Below are 24,593 nucleotides of genomic sequence, written 5' to 3'. Positions count from 1 at the left end.
AACAGAAAATGCTCATCTAATTTTAAGTTAACACTACCACAAAGCAGAAAGTTGAAATATCAAATGAATAGGTTATTAGATTAACAGTGATGGTGCTAAAATTATCTTTCAAATTCTAAGATAACTGATGCTCATTAAGAAAGATGAAGCTACTAACCACGGAATCACAGCTGATGACAACAGAGCCATTTTCCAATTACGTGGAGGTATATTGGATGGATTCATCCACATCCTCTCCCCTAACGCGTCTTTATGATCAGAGCTTTTTGTTCACATACTTGTGACCATGCAACAGAGATAACTGGCAGATAGAGAGATTTAGTGTGTGGTCTTGACCTCATTAGCACCAAATTTTAAACACCCGAGATTTGCATTCATATCTCAACATCCACAATGTTCAAATTAAAAAAAAAAAAATGTTTGCTAAGCAATTTGTAAAGAAATAAATGTTAGTCTATTCAAGGAGGAAAGGTCTTTAAAAAAAAAGCAAAACACACATTTTATTTCAAACAGTAAATTTACAATATGTGCTTATGTGGGAGTTAAGTCAGTCATCCATTTCCTAAGTGATGTAACTCTGTTAACTGCTTTCAATAGTTTCAGTATATCGCTAAGAGTAATAAAACTTCATTTCCTTAAAAATTGCTTATTTCTCCAGCTTGTCATTGATTCAGACGGACTTCCTTCCCTTAATTACATCAGGTTAAGAATGTTTAACAGTGTATATTTAACAGCCTGGATGCAGGCAACTGTACTGAAAGGAAGCTATGGAGCAAGGAGAAGGTAAAGAGAGACAGTGGAGAAAGAAAAATCAGAAAGTGAGAAGAAATGAAAAGGGAAAATGATTGAAGCCAAGCAAATGTGAATCTGCCATGCCCCACTGAAAACCAACAGTAGTGATTTCACTGCTGTGTCTCTGTCAATTCTCTGTTTTTTCATCACTTGTATCTCTCTGTTTCTCCAAAGACAAAGACTGCCGTGGAGACTGTAGGTGAATAAAAATGGCAGAGATGTTTTCTTCGGACCTTGCCGGCTTTCCAAGCTCTGAAGTTTTCCCATCCAGCCAGGTGGGCCATTTCATCCGCCACCTGCAGTTTTTCTCCGGTCTTGTTCTCAATGGGGAGAGTGTGAGGTGGGAGGAAAGGTAGAGGGATGATATTAGGTGGTTCAGAAAGATATCACTGAACAAACTGGAATGCACAGTCGAAGACTATTCCTTCTAAAACGGATTTTACTAGAAGCTTCTGAGTACCATCAGCAGAATTCTAGGACACGGAACGGTTTTATACTGCTAACACTTTTCTTTTCACGAAAGAATGAGAAACTGTCAACTGTCAATCTCAGAGTCTCTTTACTACCCTAGGTCAGTGGTTTATGTGTGGCTGTCCCCCCACCTCCTACAACTAGACTCTTCCCAGACTTATTCTACAGGGTCACTGCCCAGTTCACTAGGGCAGGCAACTTCAGTTCTGGATCCCAGGCCCCTTCAGTTAAGTGGGCCATGTTCAACAATGACAGGAAAAGAAACAACAAATTTTCAGTACCTATGGTATGCAATCATTTTTTTTTAGAAATAACATATTATCACATATGATCTGTATTTCCTCTAATCCCCATAACCATCTTGACAAGTAGTTAATATTATCCTGGTTCTATAGGAAAGGAAATTATGCTTCAGAAATGTAAGCTATTAGTGCTGAAAAATGAGACAAATTGCTTGTTTTTTATATTTATTTATTTTTTGAGAGAGTGCAAGCATGGGAGGGGTAGACAGAGGGGGCGGAGGATCTGAAATGGGTTTGCACTGACGGCAGTGAGGCCGATGTGGGGCTCAAACTCATGATCCATGAGATAATGACCTGAGCCGAAGTCAGATGCATGACCGACTGAGCCACCCAGGTGCCCTGAGATGATTTAAGTAAATGTATAAGAAATACAGACAAATACTGAGTCAGGATTTGAAGAATTCTAGAGATGATGCAAGGGGCTACTTAATCTCAGTATGTCCTTCCTATGCCCTAAAACGTAAAAGGCTTTCTTTAACTTATCTTAGCCTCTGGTGTATATCACTTGAAAAATGATGGATTAGATTGTGTAAGAATAATGACTTACACTTTCTGTATATAATCAGGTGGAGGTTAGCAGTTATTTTAATCCAACATATATTTATTTAATATCTACAACAGCAGCAAGGTATTGGCTTACGTTGCAAGAACTACTGAGTTGGGTAAAAGCCCATTTCCTGGCTTCAGGAATTTTCAAATTCAGTAAAGACGATAAGGCAAGTAGCCAAATAGAAGGCCAACTGAGAGATTTAAACAACTATTGTGAGTCTGAAAAGCAAGAAAGCATAGTAAAAAAAAAAAGACAGCATGAACATATCAAGATGTAAAGGCAAAGGAGCGGGAGATAGCATGTGTAGTGAAATAAAGGGCACATGCAAAATACGGAATTGAAAAAAAACATAGAACGTTTTATGAGAATAGCATTTGGTTTGATTTGCTTAAAAGGTACAACATACATAGTGGAATAATAGGAGATGAGGTCCGAAGGACAAATCACGGGTGTGATGAGTAAACTTTTTGGTAGCAATTGAGAAGTGAGTTCTTATTTCAGCACACAATGGTGGGGAGGGAAGGGTGGTAGACAAGAGCAGGGCAGAGACTCTACCTTAGATAAATTCAGCTGGAAGCTGGAAGTTGGAAGACTAGATACAAGACTTCTACCCTAGTTGGGGAAAGGGTAGTAAGAATGTCAAACAGTATAAAAAACCCTTAATATATTTATCACTTGCTTACCATGGGTCAGTTAATAGCTGCATCATCTCTCCCACTGTATAGACAAAAAACGTGGAAAAGATGAAGAGTAGTATCAGATGCACGAAGAACCAAAACTCAGAAGTGGGTTATATGTGGATATGAATTAGCCAAGGGAGACAGAACAGAAACAAGTTATTTTGAAATTATATTAAAGGTAGTGTTAATACAACTGGGAAATCAGAAGACCAATTTGCAGTGTCCATTGTAAGTTTGGTTTCAGAAGTTTTTAAATCTAGTTAGAAAGATGTGATATAATGTATCACATAGTTTGGTGACAACAAAGATAGTATATGGTAGGTAAAACATGAGCAGTAACTGAGAAAGGTGATCTATAAGATCAAAGAAATCTGTCACTGGCATTTTGATGAACTCAAGCCGCTTTCAAAATAGAATGGGATTGTTTTTGGGGTGTGTGAGTAGTTCTGTGGGTTACGCATCCAACTCTTGATTTTGGCTCAGGTCATGATCTCACAGTTTCGTGAGTTCGAGCCCCACATCAGGCTCTGTGCTGACAGTGGAGAAGCTCCTTGAGATTTTCCCTCTCACGCTGCCCCTCCCCTGCTCCCACTGTCTCTCTCTAAAAAAAGAAAGAAAGAAAGAAAGAAAGAAAGAAAGAAAGAAAGAAAAAGGAAGGGAGGGAGGGAGGGAGGAAGGAAGGAAGAGAGAGAGAGAGAGAGAGAGAAAGGAAGGAAGGAAGGAAGGGAGGGAGGAAGGAAGGAAGGAAGGAAGGAAGAGAGAGAGAAAGGGAGGGAGGGAGGGAGGGAGGGAGGGAGTAAGGAAGGAAGAAAGGAAGGAAGGAAGGAAGGAAGGAAGGAAGGAAGGGAAATGGGATTGTTTTCTGAACCTTGATGAAAATGATGGAGCTTGGTAATTCTCAGCCTCTGGTGTTGGAGTAGGTGGTGGTAAGTGGTGGTTGGCAGAAATCCAAGGAGGCAGCATATGTCAAAGGAATTAAGAGCATAGACTACAGACCTAGACTATCTGAGATTGATTATCTGCCATTTATTAACCATGCGCCCTTGGAGAAATTGCTTACCCTCCTGTGCCTCAGTTTCTTCATCTACAAAATGGAATAATGATAATGCTACTTCATAGGACTGTAAGGTGAAATCAGTGAGTTCATACTTTCAAAATGCTCAAAGAGTGCTTACACGTAGTAAGCACTATGAAGGTGTTGGTTACATACATGTTAAAATTATTCTATTCAGAGGCCGTTATGTGCCCCTGAGTGGTCTACTTTGTTCCTTGAAGACCATTGCAGGCAGTGTGAGATATTACTGATGACAGTGTATTGTTCTGTGAACTGTGTGGAATGAGAAAAATGAGTCAGAACTACTGAGTTAGCAGGAGGAAGCTGCCATGGGAAGAGTTTGTAATTATATCACTAGGCAGTAGAGTGTAAAAATGTGTTTCAGAGTTGGAAAACGGCTTGATTGGAGTTGATTTTTAGGAAGATTAATCTGGAAATAGAATTTCAGAGCAGGCAGGGACAACAGGCAGAGAACTGGTGTTGGGCAATTTGGTGGAGAGAGAGAGTGGGTTTCCAGTTAACTAGAAAATTCTTTTTGGTGAATTTAAGTAATTAAGTTGTGAGTTCGGCTTAGGTCCAAATATAGTCTTCAATGCAAGTTAAGGTGATTTTCATCTTGGGGAGAGCTTGCAACCACTCAAATTTTCTGATTAGGAAAATAACAAATACAAAAAGTACAAAAAGCGTTTTGGGAAGATCACCGCAGAAATTGGGGAACTGGGATGGAAGACAAAGACACTCGTTTGGTTTTGTGGTGTTTTGAACTCAAGTAAATGGAAACATATCCCATGCTCATAAATTGGAAGAATTAATATTGTTAAAATGTCCTTTTTTAAAAAGAATTGTTAAAATATCCTTACTACACAGAGCAATCTCCAGACTCACTGCAATCCCTACCAAAATTCCAATGCCATTTTTCATAGAAATAGAATAAACCATTCTAAAATTTGTATGGAACCCCAAAAGACCCTGAATAGCTAAAGCAATCTTGAAAAAGAAGGTCAAAGCTGGAAATATCACATTATCTGAATTCAAACAATATCACTAAGTTATAGTAATCAAAACAATACAGTAATGGCATAAAAACAGACACACATACTAATGTAACAAAATAAAGAACCCAGTAATATATATAATAGCCAATTAATCTACAACAAGGGAGCCAAGAATATACAATAGCGAAAGCATGGTTTCATACCACATTCAAAAGAATGAAACCAAACCCCTACATTTGACCATACACAAAAAAATCAACTCAAAATGGATTAAAGACTTGAACATAAGACCTGAAGCCATAGAACCCTTGGAAGAAAACACAGGAGATAAGCTCTTTGACATTAGTACACAAATTATTTTTTTGGATTTGACCCTAAAACCAAAGGCAACAAAAGCAAAAATGAATAAATGGGACTATATCAAACTAAAGAGTTTATGCAAAGCAAAGGCAACATTAAAAAAATGAAAGACAACTTAGAGAATGGAAGGAAATATCTCTCTGTCCCTCTCTCTCTGACCCTCCCCCAATCATGCACGTGAACTCTCTCTCAAAATAAGTAAATAAATTAATTAAAGAAAAAAACCCACAATGAGTTATCACCTCACACATGCTAGAATGACTGTCGTCAAAAAGACAAGAGGTAATGTGTTGGTGAGGATGTGAAGAAAAGGGAACCCTTTTGCACCGTTGGTGCCAATGTCAATTGGTGCAGTCACTGTGGAAAACAGTATAGATGTCCCTCCCCAAATTAAAACTATAACTACGGTATGATCCAACAATTCCACTTCTGGATATGTATCCAGAGGAAAGGAAATCACCATGTCAAAGCGGTATCTGCATTCCCAGGATTACTGCAGCATTATCTACAATAGACAAAACATGGAAACAATTAAAATGTCCTTTGGTGATTAAACGGATAAAGACAATGTGGATACAGAAATGAACACAATTTGGAATATTATTCAGCAATAAAAGAAGGGAATTCTGCCATTTGTACCAGCATGGATGGACATTGAGAGTATTATGCTAAGTGAAGTAAGTCAGAGAAATACAAATACTGTAATACTTGATGTATTCACTTGCGTGTGAAATCCAAAAATACCCAGAACTCATACATAGTGAGAACAGATTGGTGGTAGACAGGGAATGGGGGTGGAGGTTGGGGAAATGGAGGAACATGGTCAAAAGGTACAAACTTCCAGTAATGATTAACAAGCTCTGGGTATGTAATGACTATTGTTAATGATGCTATATCGTATGGATTAAAGTTGCTGAGAATAGATCTGAAGATTTCTCATCCCAAGAAAAGTTTAGAAAAGCGAACTAAATTTATTGTGGTAGTTATTTTGCAATAAATGCATGTATCATTATTATCTTGTACATCCTAAATCAATACACTGTTGTATGTCAGTTCAATCTCAATAAAATGGGAAAATACCACCCCCAAAAAGGGTTATTACCAAGTGCTCAGATATCATAATTTGAAACTTTTTACAAAAATTAAAAATTTTTAATAGCTTGAGTTTAAAAGCCTAGTTTATTTAACTTATTCATTTTCCCAGGTGACAAGGACGTGAGAAGAGCGGGAAAGGCTGTCTGATTCTGAAGTTAGCCTTAATAAGAAAGCAATGAATGAGGGTGGGTATTAGTAGTTTCAAAGCAAAGGTTATACATTCTTGGTATCTACACAACTGGAAAGATTCAGGGTCCCCAGAGCCAGGCCTGTGTAATGGCCCTTGTGGTCATCAGCCAGGAAACCCTGAAGTTTCCTATTTTAGATCTCCTCCCTTTGATTACATTCAACCCATTCCCCGAACTACTTCAGTAGTCTCTCCAATCAAGTCTCCTCCTGCCATTCTCCACTGCCATAGCCCCTGCTAGGACATTCATCACCATTTCAGACATGAATCAGATTCCAAACTCATCTGTGAATTGATTTATGATCCTTTCCAATGCACCCTCCACACTGGCACCACAGTTTTATTTCCAAAATTGAAATTATATCAAACCACCTCCTTCTGAAATCTTCCTCATCTCAGTTAAGGAGACACCACCCTTATATTTGTTCAGTACAAAAACTTTTCAGTCTTCATTGTCATTCCATATTCTTCCACACCCCCATCCAGCCCATCATAATCCTCTTGACTCTCTCTTCAAAATAGATCCACAATCTGACCTACCTGCATCTCTGCTTCCCTGCCAAAGTCATCACGCCCTCTTGTCTGGGTGATTTCGATAGTCTTTCAAATGCCTCTTTGCTTCTCCCCTTGTTTCCTGTAACCATATCTTGCCACATCACTGATCAAAACTTCACTAATGTCTCATCTCACTATAAGGGAAAGCACAAAGCATCACAAAGGTCAACCAGGCTCCAAATTAAACTGGTCGGCATGCTGTCCTTGACCTCACCTCACCTCTTTCTACTCTCCCCTCATCCCCCTTCTCAAGCTACACTGGCCTTCTAGAGTTTCTTAAACTCAACTCAACATAGTCTCTTTCAAGGCCTCCCTTGATACTTTTTCTTGCTCTATTTTCACCTCAGATGTTCCTTCATGAATTCTATGCTCTCAATTCATCTTTTCTAAAATAATTTTCCAAATCTCTCAGCTTTTGCACATTTTTTTGTCTTAAGCACCTAGTTCCTATCACCAAAAGATGGAGAGTTAAGCATTGTTCAAGACCCAGAGCAAACAGCACCTCCCTCAGCATAGTTTTTCTCCACTCTCCCAGCTGAGCCTAGCACCAAGATCTCTGACACGTGTCAGCTATGTGATAGCTTTTCTCTCCATTTGCTCATCTGTAAAATGAGCTAGTATACATATCTCTTAGGGCCAATCTGCCTGGTCCAAATGACAACATTGTTATTAATACTAATTACGACCTACATAATTAATGTCATATAATTATTGCATAATTATAAAATATAACTATTATTGGTGAGTCAGTCATCCCATCTTCTATGCTCTTTAGGTGACTGGCACACAACTTTATTATAACATTTCCAAAATTTCAGTTTAATTCTTTTCTTAGATGACTATCTCCTGCTAGACAATATGATAAATGAAGGCAGGGATTTTAGTTCATTTTGTTTCTACAGAATTCCTGGCATATGACAGGCCTTCAGTAAGCAAAGGTGTAAAGGAGGTAGGGAAAGAAAAAGAAGCTCTGAAGAAAAAACTTACAAAACATGGCAACTTGCTGGATGGATATAGATAAGAGTCAGAGCTTATATACAAGTCTGTGGTTGCAACCCTGCTAAGTAGCAGAATCTAACATTATAGACTCAATGAGGGGCAATCAGGAAATAAAATTGGACTTCTGAGAGGACGCTTACATATACCAGTATCGAGGCAATGCAAGAGGGGTGAATTCATAGCAATGTTTCACAAAGCAATGGACACATGAGACTAGAGCCCAAAAAAGGGGTCAGAGAGACAGAGAAATACAGATCAATGAGTCCTTGTGCCATGGTAAGAAGTGAACTGTGCAGTGCATATCTGACTCATCTCTCTGATATGAGATGTATTGACAAATTTCAAATTTTCAAATTACTTTCCCCAAGAAGTGATACTAAGCATACTCAAGATTTTGGTACTTGCAAGTGGGAAAGTCAGCAGAGTTCTCCCACTATCCCTTCTGTTCTCTCATTCATGCCTTCAAATGCCTTTTTAATTTTTTTTTTTTTTTAATTTTACAGAGAGAGACAGCACATGGATGAGCAGGGGCAGGAAAAGCAGAGAGAGAGAGAAAGAGAGAGAGAGAGAGAGAGAGAGAGAGAATCTTAATCAGGCTCCATGCTCAGTGTGGAGCCCAATATGGGGCTCGATCCCACCACCCTGGGATCATGACCCGTGGCTGAAATCAAGAGTTGAATGCTCAACGAACTGAGTCACCCAGCTGCCCCTCAAACGCATTTATTGACAGCACAAAATCTGACATAATCATTGCTTTGTGATAGTTCTCTATTTTTCCTTTTATGGTATGTTTTTCACCACCAACTTGACTGCTGCTTCTTTTTTAAAAAGTTTATTTATTTATTTTGAGAGAGAGAGAGAGAGCAGGGGGCAGGCAGACACAGAGAGGAAGAGAAAGAATCCCAAGCAGGCTCCACGTTGTCAGAGCAAAGCCCGACATAGGGCTCCATCCCACAAACACTGAGATTGTGACCTGAGCAGAAACCAAGAGTCGGACTCTTAAACGACTGAGCCACCCAGGTGCCCCTTGACTGCTGCTTCTTAATAAGCAGGGCTGTGTCTTCTACATATGTCCTTTCACTTCCAGGTCTTGATATGATCCTATATAGAATAGATTCATTTATCATTGTTTGTCAAGATGCCTAAGTGGTCTTTTGGGTTGTTGTTCCGAGAATTGTTTTGTTACTGAGAACCTACAGTAACTTCTAGTACTGCAGCTTTACTGAACATAATGGTAATAATGGGTATCTATTTTTTTCTGATCTCTGATATACTTTGACAATAGTACTTTTTTGCTCTTAATAAAATAGTACTTTTTTGCTTTTAATAAAAAGCGTCAATAGAAGTGTTTTTTTACAGAGCTCTGACAATTGTAAATCTCCATAGAAATTTAAGTGTGAAAAGGGTGCAGTTTACAATTGATGAAATGAGATAATACTCATAGCTAACATTTACTGGGCAATTACTAACTGCCAGAAAACACACTTTGACTTATTTAAATTCTTTTCTATAATCACATCAGGATATAGTCTTTCATTTTCATTTGGAGGCAGGGAACTGGGGTTTACAAGGGTTATGTAATTTCCCTGTGGTCACACAGCTAAGTAAGCTACTGGAACTATTTGAACTTGGCTCTGTTGTTCTCCAAACCTCTTACACTTAACCACTACTGTGTTGCCTCATAGGCTTCTGTAGAAGTCTGGCTCTCTGGTATTATAGTTCCATCACCCTGGAGCTGTGGTTTCAGTATGGTTTCAGGATAACCCATCAGAACTCTCTGAAGAGGTTGTTTAAAAACCAGACCCCTAACTCCACTCCAGAAATGCCAGGCAGATTCTCTAAGGAAGATGTCCAATAACCTGTGTTTTTAACAAGTCTCCTGGGTAACTGTTATGCCCATTGTCTTTGAACCCCATGTTAGTAGCCCAATGGAACATCTCTGATAAATAATATCTTCTAGCTTTTGTTTAGTTTAATAAGCATGGTGTTCATTTATATGCATCCAGTGGGAATGAGAAGAGGAAATAAAAAAAAATGGGAGGCACCATTAAAACCAAGAATATATTGGTACTTTGAACAGAGAAGGTTGGATGAGAGAGGCCATCGTTGTAAAATATACATAAAAAAAATCTCACAACCAGAATATTGATCTTGAAAAAATAAAGAATTCCCAGCGTAAGTTTTATCTTTCCTATTTCTCTTCAAAACAGTATCCATAACATTGCTTCATATTAGCATTGATCTTTCCAAGTGATATTTAAGTCACCGTTTGGGTTACCTACAAGCACTCCTGTTATGTGCATTCAAGGAGGACATACCTAATGGGGTAAAGCCATAAGCTAATGACAGGCTCTAAAAGTATATTGCATCAACAACGATAAAACCTCCCTTTGCACCTTTTATGAGGACTGTTGAGCTAGTAACCCATGTTTTAAGAAAACCTGTGGTTTTTTTTTTTTTTTTTTTTTTTTTTTTTTTTTTTTTTTTTTTTTTTGGTCACATTTAAGCATAGAGTTTTGTAAAACCACAATGGTCTGGACACACCTCCAGATGCCTGAAGCAGCATCCTGAAGGTAGTGTACTGGGATCGACCCAGAATCAGGTTCGGACAAAAATCTTTCACCTCCATAAAAGCATGTGACCATATAATCTTAGTCAAGTTACTGAGATCCTTTAAATCATGATTTATTTTTCCTAACTCTAGAAACAGCACCAAGCATTGCTGTGTCAGGCTTACCATGAGGACTGAACAATCTGATGTAGTCTACGTGAAGGTATGAAGTGCCTCGCCCAGGCGTGGCATCCCCAAGTCCTCCCGTGTTACTTTCCCGCAGTTCCATTAGCTCAACTCAGTTCACTTCAGAAATGATTTATTGAAAGCAGAGTGTGCTGAGTACACTGCTAGTGTTCAGAAATAAAAGATAATAATAACAGGTGTCTGATCCAGAAGCTCAGATTCCAGAAGGGAAAGCATCAGGGAAGGTAATCATCGCACTACTGCGCCCACCAAAGTATCAGCAGGAAAACACATGAAGTCCCAAAACAGTAAAGGAGGAAATATTTCATTTTGTCATTGCTTGGACTGTCGGGATGGTAGATCATAGTAAAAAGCAAATAAGCAAATAACAACAAAAAAGGCATTTGCTATGGCATTTCTTATGTTGAGGTATGGATTCAGGGAATATATACACACAACCAATTTAATATACATACATTTTTTCCCCCCATCAAGCCTTTGTACATGCACTTCCCTCTGCCTGGAATATTATGTTGTCCTTCACTTTGTTAATCTTCCTACTCACCCTCTTAGGCAGAATTAAATATTCTCTCTTCTAAAAATTTTCTCTGAAATATCCGAATACTGGAGTAGACTCCCTTTTTTTGTGCTCATGTAACACATTATACTTAGCTGACATACCGGATTATAATTGCTACCTAACTTGTTGACACAACTCATGAGAGCTGAAATTTTCCTGAGAACAGATACTGAAGAATTCATCATTGTATCCCCGGTGCCTAATACAGTGCCAGGCTGTGGTCAATAAAGCATAAATAAGAATGTACAAAACTGTTCAGCAAACTAGTACTGCACTCGTTGACATTTAGGTTCTCAGGCAAATTACTTCTTCAACAGGTACTTAATGTCTTTCTTAGGATATATGAAAATCTCATCTTCTACCGTGGTAAATTAAGACTATGATGTACTTTTTCCCTGGCTTCCAAAGATATGGTAAAATACCATATGGTAAAATATATTATTTTTTGTGACCCAAGTATCTTTACTGAGATTGGTAAGAACGGTAATAGCAAAGATAGAATGATCGTGTTAGTATAATTATCACACATGTTAAATAGAAAACAGGCATCGAAAGCCTTTGTTCAGCCTAAACTGTAGTCTTAGTCTCAGCTGATGAGCTTAAAAACCCTTTAATTCTCTCAATACTGGGGGTACGTAGGAGTTCCATAATTTAGTCACTAGAACAGGGGTGCCAACCAAGAAATAATCTTTTTTGAATGTAACTTCATGCCTTTGCATCAGGACTTGCACTATTCACTTACTGAGATGCATCAAAAATGTGCTCCTATTTTTCTCATCAAAATAACCGCAGATATAGGAAGACAGACCAGGCATGTATACATGTATAAAGAGCCGACACAAAGTCATAAGACCCGCGTGTGAAAATTAAATAATGAGGTATAACAAGAGTGGGGTGGCGTATAAACGAGGAAATGCTTTTGAAAGAGGAGGCCATTGAGCTGGGTCTTAGGAAACGTGATGGGGATAGTTGGGCAAGAGGAAATGGGAAGTTATTTCTAAAGAAGAGACCAGCATGGGAAGATATTAGGTACAGGAATATTAAGGGTGACATCAATGGGGGTGGATGGTAAGGAGGAAGAATTTTGCTGCATCTAACAAATAATTAAAAGGAAAGAAAGAGATTGTGTTGGGATTCCAGAACATTCAAATAAGATGACTATAAAGTTTTCAGCTAATCGTATTAGCAGTGAGAAACAAGACAAACAAGAAATGAAATAAGACCGAAATAAAGGTTTCCGGAATCTGTCCAAGAACAACTAGAGCACAATATCTAACTATTTTGGAACAAGTTTTGTTGTATTCTCTCCCCTCCGGGGTGTTCTTAAATGTATGTTTGTCAATGAAAAGTCAGCATGGATGTGTATACTTAATTCTGACTTAAAATCTTGTGATCTGTAGAGAGTCGGCTGTCGGGACTTCCTTTTAACACTTACAAATTTCAACTGAAAAGTAATTCTTGATAATAATAAAACGATTTCAATGGAAGACGAGAGTCAGTTGACAAAACACCTACAAATCAAGAATTTACAAGTAAAATCAGCAAACATCAAATCTCAACAAATTATGACCCTTCCCAGGAAAATTTTTGCAATAGATTGTAGCACCCTGATCGATTAATAATTTATATATCAAAAGATCTCACTTAAATTACAATTCAATGGTCCCTAGATTAAATCTAATTTAGAACATTTTCGTTACTCCAAAAGAAACTTTTTTAAGATTTTATTTTTAAGTAATCTCTGTACCCAACATGGGGCTTGAATTTACAACCCTGAGATCAAGAGTTGTATGCCCCACTGACTGTCCCAAACCCTTTATTCTTAAGCAGTTACTCCCTTTTCCCCTTCCTTGTGTTGTAGCATGAACCTGCACTTCATTGTTTTATTGCCAAATAAGATTACATTGTATGGATATAACACATTTTGTTTGTTCACTCCTCAGTTGATAGATGCAATAGGCTTTGTATGGCAATTAAAAATTTTTCTGGGGACTACTATAGTTTGTATACTCTTTGGGTCCTTTCTTCATGACACTGTTGTACTTGGCTTAATATTTCTTAATAAAGCAGGAGCCCAATTATTGGGCTATGGACATCAGGGTATAACTCTTGCATAGACCATCTTGTACCATTTCAGATACTACACTTTCTTTGAAATTTGTTTGTTCTGTTTGTACACTGGATTATAGTGCTCTTCCCCTAATTTTACCTCCCTTTACCCATAACAATACACGATATTCTTTTGATCATGCTCATGGAGTTTGTATAGACTATGGAAGCAGCCCTTGATTTGTTGTAGAACTTGGGATAAAACCATTTTCAAAAATAGGAATAGATGCATTTTCCTACCACTGCTTTTTTTTCCACATGTGTATATCCATATCGACTGAATATTAAATAATATGTATGTTATATATAACATATATTTGTTTCTAAATGTATGTGCATGTATGCCAGAGAAGACAGAAAGAGACACATAGAGATATAGATAGATAGATAGATAGATAGATAGATAGACAGACACAGACAGATAGATAGATAGAGAAAAGAGACAGAGAGGGAAAAGCCCACCATATGCAAACATGGGAATATACAGAAATATATATTAGTTATGTAGATATCTTACTTATATCTCACTACATGTAATTGAGATAGGAAAAATGTTAAATGTTATGACCTGAAAGGTTTTTTTCCCCCAGACTTAAATGTACCTTAATGATTTTCAATTTAAAACAATCCTGTATTATAACTCCTAATGATAATTTTAGGTCTCGCTTGAAGCATTCTCTGCAGTATTCCCTAGGGAAAAAAAATGTAAAAGGAGGTAAAATGAAAATTATTGTCAAATATGTTTATCCTAAGCACTCCTTATAGATCCTCATTTAATCCTTTGATTCCTAAAAAATAAAGACAACTTTCAAGAATATGCTTTTTAAAATCATCACGCCTTTGCTTCTTACTTTGTTCTAAAGATTTTTAAAAGGCAGAATGTAATCTAACCGTCCTGAAATACTGCATCAGCTTTTAACAAAAGGGCCAATACTGCCATCCTGCTATTTTATTACTCACGACGTATGGTTTCCAGTTGAGTATCCCATTAACCTCAGAGTGCAATGATATCATTTTAATTATATAAATTGAAACAGCAATGTATAATACCTATATCATGTAAAAATGGATTCACTTTATGTGAAAGTGTCTAAACTATCTTTCACTATGAAGCAATAAATTTGCTTTTGATGGCAAACCTGCCTGTAAATTTAATTACTGGTAATTTTATTTTCCTCCACGGTTTAACCTCTCTTAGATTCTGACCAGGAATATCATAAATCTGTACTTCCATGAACTAGTTTGGAAACTACTAAGTAATGACAAATGAGTATTTGCTCAGATTTTAACTTGGAGAAGCAAATAAATATAAATGTGGGTGGGAAATGACTATGCCAACCCATAAAAGTCATCACAGCTTAAATCTCTAATTTGTTAAAAAGTATAGTTTACTTAATGAAACTCTCTTTGTTATAATATATAACCAAATAATACATTTAATGGAAGATAATTATTTTCATGGGCCTAAAGATCCAAAAAGCTGTGTGAGGATAAGAAAAAACTAAGTCACATAGAAGAGAGATGTTTGTATTAGTTCAAGAGAAAGGCTAGTTTATACGTAATCCAGTGTCAAGCTACATATTCAATAAATCATCTGGTATTGTTGGAGTATCGCAAGGGTCACCCTTCAAGAACTCATATGAGATTGGGGAGAGGGTGGGAGGTGTTCCCCATCAATGCTTTCTCTTCTTCCAAAGAATTCCATACAGGGTAGCCAGTTCTAAAGGAAATAGAAAGGAAGCCCGGTCATGAAGGGCCAATGTTAGTACATTTCAATGTTAATTAGATGTGGCACACACCAGGTGAGAACAATCATATGCCTTCCTGTGAACAGAGAGAACAGAGTGTGTGTTTAAGAGCCACGCCACTCAAACCAGAGCATCTAGACCCACATCAAGGCTCTGCCACTTACTAGCTTTGTTGCTTGGGCAAGCCATTCTACCCTCTCTAACCCTTCACCCACTTCATCTGAAACATGGGGAAAATAAAACCATCTACCTTATAAGGTCATTGCTTAGGAGAGCTGAAATAAAGCTTGTGCAATGCTTAGTGGAGTTCTCAACACAAAGCAAGTGCTTGATACATAGGAGACCTGCCGTAGCTGTGTACAATTCTGCATGCTTCTCTCTGTTCCCTTCACTTCACGGCGAACTTCTTGAGGGCTTGGTCTCTGCCTTAATATCTAAGAGTTTTATCCTGGATGTGCCATGTATTAGTTCTATGACCTTGTGTCAGGTTTTTTTTTTAACTTCTCTAAACTTCAGTTTTCTCATCTTTAAATTAAAACTAATATTTAAAACACATTTCATAGCGCTGTTGCAAAGACCATATGAAATATTTAACACAGGACCTCACACATGCTAATAATATTCAGTAATGGTTACCTATTATCATTTTAATGCAGAAATACATACCAACAAACAGGATTCTAGAAGATGTACTCAAATTTAGGTAAAATTTTAGCAGGCCAATTATATCTGTATCAAAGTTTAATAGTGGATAAAACAGAAAAGTCTTTATAGTTAAACATAATATCTGTGAATTATATTGCTGTCATTATCAATAAATACTTAAAACAATCCTAGTAAGCAACTGAGCTATTTTAGGATGCATTTTAAATTCAGGAAATTTAAATTCATCATATACAGTTTCTGAATTACAAAGAAGGATAAGAGGTTCATAACCCATATCCGACTATGTCATAGTGCTCTGAATGTAAAAAGCCATTTTATAAATTTTGAAAGGCAATATTAGGCTAATGTGTCCACTTAATGTACAAACCACCCTTGATTATGCAGCCAGCAGACATGTTGAGGAGATCCGAAGCCACATTTTCATGATACCATGATTTCTGATCCATATACGTAAAAGAGAATTAACCACAGATACAAAATCTGAAAAGCGACTTCCAGTTCTAAATTTGCTGAGCTACCCTGGGTGGGGTTTCCTAGTTGGAGGCAGTGGGGGTGAGCACAGGGCTCTCCATCGCCCTGCCCGCCCACCCTGCCAGCAGGAAGAACCTGCTTGGTTTCCCAAACACGCCATCTTGACAGGACAGAAAAGAAACTGCCCTGGAGCAGCCAGAATTGAACAAGATACATAAATAAAAAGCAAAGAAATGACTGAGAACTCGGTGGAAGTAGGAAAGAAGGAGAAAAGAAGAAGAGGGCAGCACAGGAGAAGAGGGGACAGAGAGCATGGGGACAGAATAAGGGAGATGAGAAGAACAGGAAACAATGACAGGAGGCACAGGGCTACAGGAAGAACAAGACAACACCAACTTGTGCCGGAGAGGAAAGAATCAGAGCTGAATAGTCTCAATTGCCCAAATTATGTCTTGGCTACTTGGTAGGAATGTGTTTCTGCTCTGAGACACCGTCCCGTGGCTTTACACACATCACGCATTTAACATTCACAACACGAAGGAGCAGGCACTGTTATCTCCAATCCACATGAGGAAACAGAGCCTTAGGAATTAAAGCAACCGACTGGACATTTAACAGGGACTGGGGACACAGAGCGAACAAAACAAAGTCCCTGCTCTTAGGAAGCTAAACCAAAAGTGTTCCAGGCTGGAACTGTTCTGGTTTTGAAAAGATGCTGAGAGTTTGCAATGAAAGAAAGTGCAAATGCATTGAATATGCATACTTACTGCACCATCTACATCTGTCCACCTTGTAAAGATGCTTCTTTGTCTTGTGACATAGACTTTGCAATCAGAACACCTCATCAATTCTACTTTGACCACGTCAGATTATACAATTTCAATGAAACAGAATTTACTTGAAAATTTCTAATGCAACTCAAATACTTTTTTTTTTTTTTTGCCAGCTGTCAATGGGTAGTTTCACCCACCATCTTTCATTGAGTCTCTTTTAATAATGTCCATCCCAGTTTGTCAGTTTAACTTGATGGAGAACTACACTCCAGCACTACGAACCCTTCCCTTTGCTTAAAACTCTATTGGAATGCCAGAATACACCCAGACACAATTTTGCTGTGTAAGTCAATCTATTGGCCACCAAATCAATTCCGCCCAACAACTGTTCCAAAAAGGCACTTAAATCCATTTGCTACAAAAGTACTGCATAAAATGATATATGCACAAACTATGCTTGGTTATTACACATAGAAAATTAACCCCCGCAGATTCAGGGCTCACATTTGAGCACAGTTATCTGCCTCAGTATATGTTTGTGAGAAATACTCATTGATAAAGTCATTCCAACACATACATGCCACTTATGTGTGTAACAGTAGGAAATTAACATACAAAGTATGAATAGTTTTCTTTTTACAAGATCTTGGAAAACTGTATACATCTTAACAAAACTCAAACATGAGTCATGAGTCCCAACTCATGGTTCTTTGACTTGTAGTATTTTTTTTTAAATTTTTTTTTTAACGTTTATTTATTTTTGAGACAGAGAGAGACAGAGCATGAACGAGGGAGGGTCACAGAGAGAGGGAGACACAGAATCTGAAACAGGCTCCAGGCTCTGAGCTGTCAGCACAGAGCCCGACGCGGGGCTCGAACCCACGGACCATGAGATCATGACCTGAGCCGAAGTCGGACGCTTAACCGACAGAGCCACCCAGGCGCCCCTGACTTGTAGTATTTTTTAGCTGCATTAACAAGGAGCACAGGGACCATCAGCAGAGACTGAGATTTTTTTTTAAGTCGGTGTACTAATTCCAAAGACATCATAACCTTAACTATGAGGGGGGATGTGGAGTTTTTTTGATTCCCTAGAGTCACAAGGGTCATATCAGAAAGCGGACTGAGTGCCAGCTGCTGACGGTGGACCGAACTTCAGGAATGTGTGACAGTGGTGCAGCACTGCCATGGCAGTGAGAGAGGAGCAAGGCCAAGTGTGTGAGGACACCAGTGACCTACATGCTCAGTGAGACCTTCAAAGTAACCTCACATCGAGGATCACTAAGTCCATTCATGGAGGTTTAAAAATGTGCATTTATAGACAAACCCACGAATCTGCATATTTTAAAGTTCTTATTTTTTTGTTTTGACTGAATTTGAATACTGTCACTGTTTTTGGTTAAAATAGATTATTCTGAGGCAAATACTGAGGTCTCTATGTTTATTTTATTGCTCAAGTTAACTTTCCCACACATATGGATGCAGATACTGTAATTGGCTAAATTATAAATTGTCAAATGCACAGAGTAACTTTCACTAATGTTATCAGTAGTATAATTCCAAATCAAACATCAGATTTACACTATGGTGTTTCCAGATACACTTAATGAACAAATAACTTACTGCCATTATTCCTAACATCTGGACTCAGCAGAAGGACTTGTCAAAGTTGGAAAAGAATAAAAAAAAATCTTATTTGTATTATTTGAATAATTAATAAAAATCAGCAAACCTAGCTAGATGAAAGCTTTCCTTCATCAGAAATACAGGTAGAAGTCTGTCTGTAGAGTACATCTTTGAAAACAGGACATAGTCCCCTGTCCATCTCAGTGACTTACATGTTCTCTGGCAGTAGGTTAGGATATAGGATAACACAAAATTGTGTCTGTCTACATCCCTTCTGCTCTAGTGGTTATCGTTTGCTCTATCGTTAGAGTGGTGTGGTATACAAGAAATTCAGGTAGAATAGAATGGAAATAAAACTGTAAATATCTAACGTGCAGCTTAAAATATAAAAATCCAATCTAAACTGAATTTGTGATGCTCCGTTTTTAATGTCCCATTCAATGAAATGTAGCCCAACACCATAGGGCACATGCATGGCTCACTGTGGTGGGATTCCATATTCATTCTTGTACTATCACTTGAGAGTGAAGCAATATGGTTTTCATTTTATGTATGGACAGACTGAAGAGGCATGATTCTCTAAATGCTCTGCTAGAGATGAAAGAAGGGGCATCAACATATGATGAAGATTCCATTGCCCAACTGTATTTTGATCAAGTTCAGACTTAATTAAAGGCACTTTTCCTCTATCCAGGAAACCAATGTTGATGACTTAAAAAAAAAAAAAAAAAAACAAAAAACAAGGTCACAGGTTCTCCGTTATTGACTATATTCTTGGCAGGTCTGACATTTCAAATCATGTTTTCAGGAATTCAAAAAAAAAAAAAAAATAGGCACAGAGCCGTCAATCCTGAAATAAATCATAGCTGTGGGCTCCAGATTCTATTTTAATTTGTTTAGCAACAGTTATAAATTAAATAGCGTCCATAGTTTTATTTTTTTAATGTTTATGTATTTATTTTGAGAGAGAGAGCATGCTAGCAGGGGAGGGGGAGAGACAGAGGGAAAGAGAGAATCCCAAGATGCGGGACTCCAATTCACAAACCATGAGATCATGACCTGAGCTAAAATCAAGAGTCAGATGCTCAAACGACTGAGTCACCTAGGCGCTCCTCCATAGTTTGATTTTTAAACGTAAATACTGTAGCTTCAATACCTTTTTGTTTTCTCTTTAATATGTCTAGTTTCTAATTATTGGTTATTTTTAACTTCGTAACAGTCTAGTTCCTAATGATATTATTGATGTTCTATTTTCTTCTTTTTAAGCAACTCAAAATAGAACATGTTTTCTCTCTGTAAACTAGAAAACAATGCAATGAAATGAAACTTATACATTGTCTCTATTTTTCAAATATCTGATTGAATGAAAATATCGAATAATTCCCTACGACAAAGTTTCCCAATAAATAAAAACTAAACTAAGTTTCCAAATGTACCTACCTAGGGTTCTTTCAGTCCCTGGGCATACATACAATCACTGTTTTCACAGTAACTAACATAACAAGTAAAAGCAAATGAAGTAATTTTCAAGACAATCATGGAATCTTCACAATTCAATACACAAATCAAAATTGAAAGCCCTTTTAGTAAGGGTTGAAATATTTTTTTCACTTGCTACTCCTGAAGGAAAGTAATTCTTAAAAATCCTACTCTGGGATGTTTAAAGAACTATGGCCATTAGATCACATAAAAGTGCACACTTTTAAATATATAACCGGGAAATTTAGTACTGTTAAACCAGTGCATTATTAGCACATCAATACCAGTGAGTAATTTTGAAAGCTTAGGAAAGAGGTAGATTTCTTAAGTCTCTCAGAAAGACAACAGATAGCTAGGTAGCCAGTTAAGTATATTGACACAGATTGTTCCATATACTTCCTGGGCTCCAAATGTTCCTGTGTGGGTACAGACTTGGTAAAATCACAGCCTATAAAATTTCCATTTCCTTTTGACTAGAGATTTTTCTTTCGTCAGACTCATTCTTAATATCTTCCCACTGAGAAAGATCTGTAGATTCCTATAACATTACTTTTTATTCCCTTCTTTCTCAAATATCTAGTGAGTGAAGTGACTGAAAAACCTCAGTATAAGTATTATTTATTACTTTTACAAAGTAATGTTTCTAGATTCTTCTTTTTTTTTTGCTTTATTTAGCACATGCATGCGTGTGTGGGAGAAAGAGACTGAGAGAGAGGGAGGGAGGGAGGCTCTTTTACGTTTTATTTTTTTCTGAAGAGTTGTTTCTTTCAACCTAGCCGTGCCCTGGCAAATAAAGATGTTAATCCCTCCTTTTCAGTGTCCCCTCTCCTGCAGAAATGGCAGAACACATGCCTGTTGGCTTCCACAGCAATTTGCAACCCATCTCTTTAAATGAAACACAGGCTCTGGCACCCTCCTATGAGAATTTCTTAGCGATGGACTCCATCTTTTTCTCCCGAAATCAAGAAAGGATTTTGGGGTTCAAATGAGGGTAATATCAGGGGCACCTGGATGGCTCAGTCGGTTAAGTGTCTGACTTCGGCTCAGGTCATGATCTCCCAGTTCATGAATTCAAGCCCAGTGTCAGGCTCTGTGCTGACAGCTCAGAGCCTGGAGCCTGCTTCAGATTCTGTGTCTCCCTCTCTGTCTGCCCCTCTCCCGTTTGTGCTCTGTCTCTCTCAAAAATAAATAAACATTAAAAAATATTAAAAAAAAAAACAAATGAGAGTAATGTTAGAATAAGGAGAACCTTCAATAGACTTTTAAAAAATGTAACCTTTTGGAAGACAGCTACTTCAGCTATTATAACTTAATTTATTCATGACGCACCTCACAACTGATCACAGCAGCGACTAGTGAGAACCTCTGGATCTTTCTCTGGTGACACGGGTGCACCTGCCTGACCCCTTCTCCCTTGCTTAAGAGATGCACAGACCCCTCACCATCCACCTGGCTCCTCAGAGACCGTGCTACTTTCCCATCTGACAAGGAAAACTGCTGACCTTGAAAGTTGTTGCCAAGATCCTAAGGTTTTTTATCAACAGTCGTAGGAAGTCAATGGCTAATGTGTGACTCACGGGGAAGGAAGATGGCCTTGCAAACAGGATCTTTACCTTCTGCAGGCCACCTCCTCTGAGCAAGCAGTCATCAGGGCCACCTCCGTTTCTGTCCTGCTCACAATCCCCATATATCACAGGCTTCTCGGTTCTGCCTCTAACTTTTCTCCTGCCTTTGTTCTGGAAAAATATTAACCAAAAATAGAACAAAAACTAAAACATGTAGGATATTTTCATCTAAGTTATCTCATTTGATAGAGGAGGTGGGCGTGTACCAGAGTTGCGGAACATCATTTATTTTGATGGAGACGCCTATTGGCCTCTCCATACATACAGTCTGGAAGTTAGGATCCTAATATTTTGCATCTAAAATTTAGTTAGCTATTCAAAAAGAGAACTATGCAGAGGGGCCTTTTAGATGCACCTATTTATGTAAAATAACGCATACTTTCTTTTGTTCTCAATTTACAATTTTGGAATGATAAATCCCTCACTTTTAAAAGCAGCCTGATTCACTTTCGATAGCAAGGAAAGATGTATTTGGATGGTTAGTCTTGCAAACTTGATTTTTTATTTTTCTTGGCTCCAGACTGGCTGGAAGTCCTGGACACAATTCAAACCCTTTCTCCAAACTTCCCCTGCTATTTCTGTTTTCCTCTTTCCTCTCTATTACCTATCCTTTAAAAAAAATAGCATTTCCTCCTACTTACTCCCCCACTTCTAGGTGCCAGTGGTGTCCAGGACTGATGGGAATCATGTAACATCACACTGAACTGATCCCTCTCTTACCGCAGAGCAGAGACCATCTGGGCTACTGGGCAACCACAGAAAACGAGAAACCAAGCTCATGGCTCAGCTCTGTTGTTCACAATTCCAGTTTCCCCCTTCGACTGCTTGCCTCCAGAGATATATCGCCTTGAGTGGGCAAACCACTGAGAAAATTCCCATCTGACAACTGGCTACGAAGAAGGGTCAAAGGAATTAACCCGTAGTTAAGGAGGCAAGGGTTTACTTCAGTTCTTTAAGCACACAGACAGTTGTTGTGCACAGAGTCGAGCAGCTGGTTTCCGTCTCTGATGGCGAATGAACAAGAAAAATGCTACAATGGCTATGTTGACTTTCAGACAAGAAGGAAGATGTCTCCATAGCATTTATGAAGCATCCACTATGGGCCAGGGCTTTGCATACTTTGCGTCATTTAGCCTACTCATGACATCCTTACGGAACTCTGAAGGAAAAAGTAAGGTTAGGTGGTCCCTTCACTCGTCCAAGGCTGCAAAACTAGTAAGTGGTAGAACTTGTGTTTTAACCCAATTTGGGGGAACTAAAAAGTCCTTTCCACAACAGCAGGTATTCTTATATTTTACGAGAGAAAAGGGAACTCAGATCCTTTGGAAAGTCTTACAAATCCTGTGGACCTAATCCTGGAAAAATACGCATGGACACACCCACAAGGTCATACACATGTTTTTGGCTGATGCATGAAGTACAGACCCTAATAAATCATCTGCAGTGAAGTGTGCTTCTGCTAACAGAGTAACAGCAAAAACTGGGCCTGTTTACAGGATGAAAACAATACCTCTGAGAAAAAAATAGCGAGGTCTAAAGGAGGGGACCTGGCATATGTCCCTTTCAGTCTTCTGATCTTATGTATATCCTTTCTAACATGGTCTGTAACGGGCATCCCTACAGCTCTTATTGGGGGAAAGACCTTTAATTTTAAAACATTCCTTCAAATATATTTTTTTGACATGGGTCCAAATTAAGAATAAATACAAACAGTGAATTCTTGAGGATTTGATGTTCAGGTAGGAAATATCTCCTTTTAAAGTAACACATTAATATAAAAACAAGATTCTGGAAAGAGTAGTCTTCAAGCACATTGAATTACTGAAGCAGAAACCAATTTATCATTTTAATAGCAGATAATTTAATAACAGGGTTGGGTGCAGCGCAAACCCGCTCTGCATTAATGGCCAGCAAAGGGGTGAGAAGGATGGAGGGAAGGATGGAGGGAAGGGACGTGACTGTTAGCAGACTGGGGCTGACCAGTGTGGCTAGTGCCCTCCTGAGTCTCCCGTGGGCAGTTCCTCTGGATGTACTAGACAAGGAGAGGACACTTATCTTTGTGTACAAATAATGGGGCCGATGCTATCGCAAATACGAAGAAAGAGAATGTATTTAAACCTCAAGGTATATTACGGAGACACAGGCACTGGTTGCCCTGGAGTAGCAGAGAAAGCTTCATGGAAGAGGTGAACCTGACAATTAAGTGATATTTAAATGCCATAGAAGGCAGAGAGACAGAATTGAGTAATCAGCAAGCTGAGAGACTTTAAAGAATTTTTCTCTTAAAAATGAAATTTAAAAATGGGGCACCTGGGTGGCTCAGTTGGTTGAGTTCCAGACTCTTGATTTCAGCTCAGGTCATGATCCCAGGGTCATGGAATCAAGCCCTGCATCGGGCTCCTCGCTGAGTGCAGAGCCTGCTGAAGACTCTCTTCCCTGCCCATGCGCGCGCTCTCTCTCTCTCTCTCTCTCTCTCCACACACACACACACACACACACACACACACACACACACACACCCAAAACAAAAAAGCAATGCTATCTAATTAAAAGAGAGTGGTAAAAATGACAATGGCAATAACAAGCATTTATTGCACTGGTATTGTCCTGGGCTGCCTCCTGTTACATTATTATGAATTCTAAAAAAAAATTAAATGAAAGAAAGAAAGAAAGAAAGAAAGAAAGAAAGAAAGAAGATACTGTGATGTGATCAAAAGTCCTCCATTCATAGCTGATCAC

General features: G+C 38.3%; 1 protein-coding gene across 2 annotated transcripts in view; it reads right to left on the bottom strand.

Annotated features, from left to right (window-relative positions):
• The window catches only part of SLIT2 (slit guidance ligand 2), a 373,985-nt gene that overhangs the window by 153,913 nt on the left and 195,479 nt on the right, over nucleotides 1-24,593 (bottom strand). The gene's annotated exons all lie outside the window — the stretch shown is intronic.

The sequence above is a fragment of the Panthera uncia genome, chromosome B1, assembly GCF_023721935.1.
Source record: "Panthera uncia isolate 11264 chromosome B1, Puncia_PCG_1.0, whole genome shotgun sequence".
Lineage (NCBI taxonomy): Eukaryota > Metazoa > Chordata > Mammalia > Carnivora > Felidae > Panthera > Panthera uncia.
Note: the sequence above shows the minus strand (reverse complement) of the source record. Positions and strands in the feature narration are given on the sequence as shown.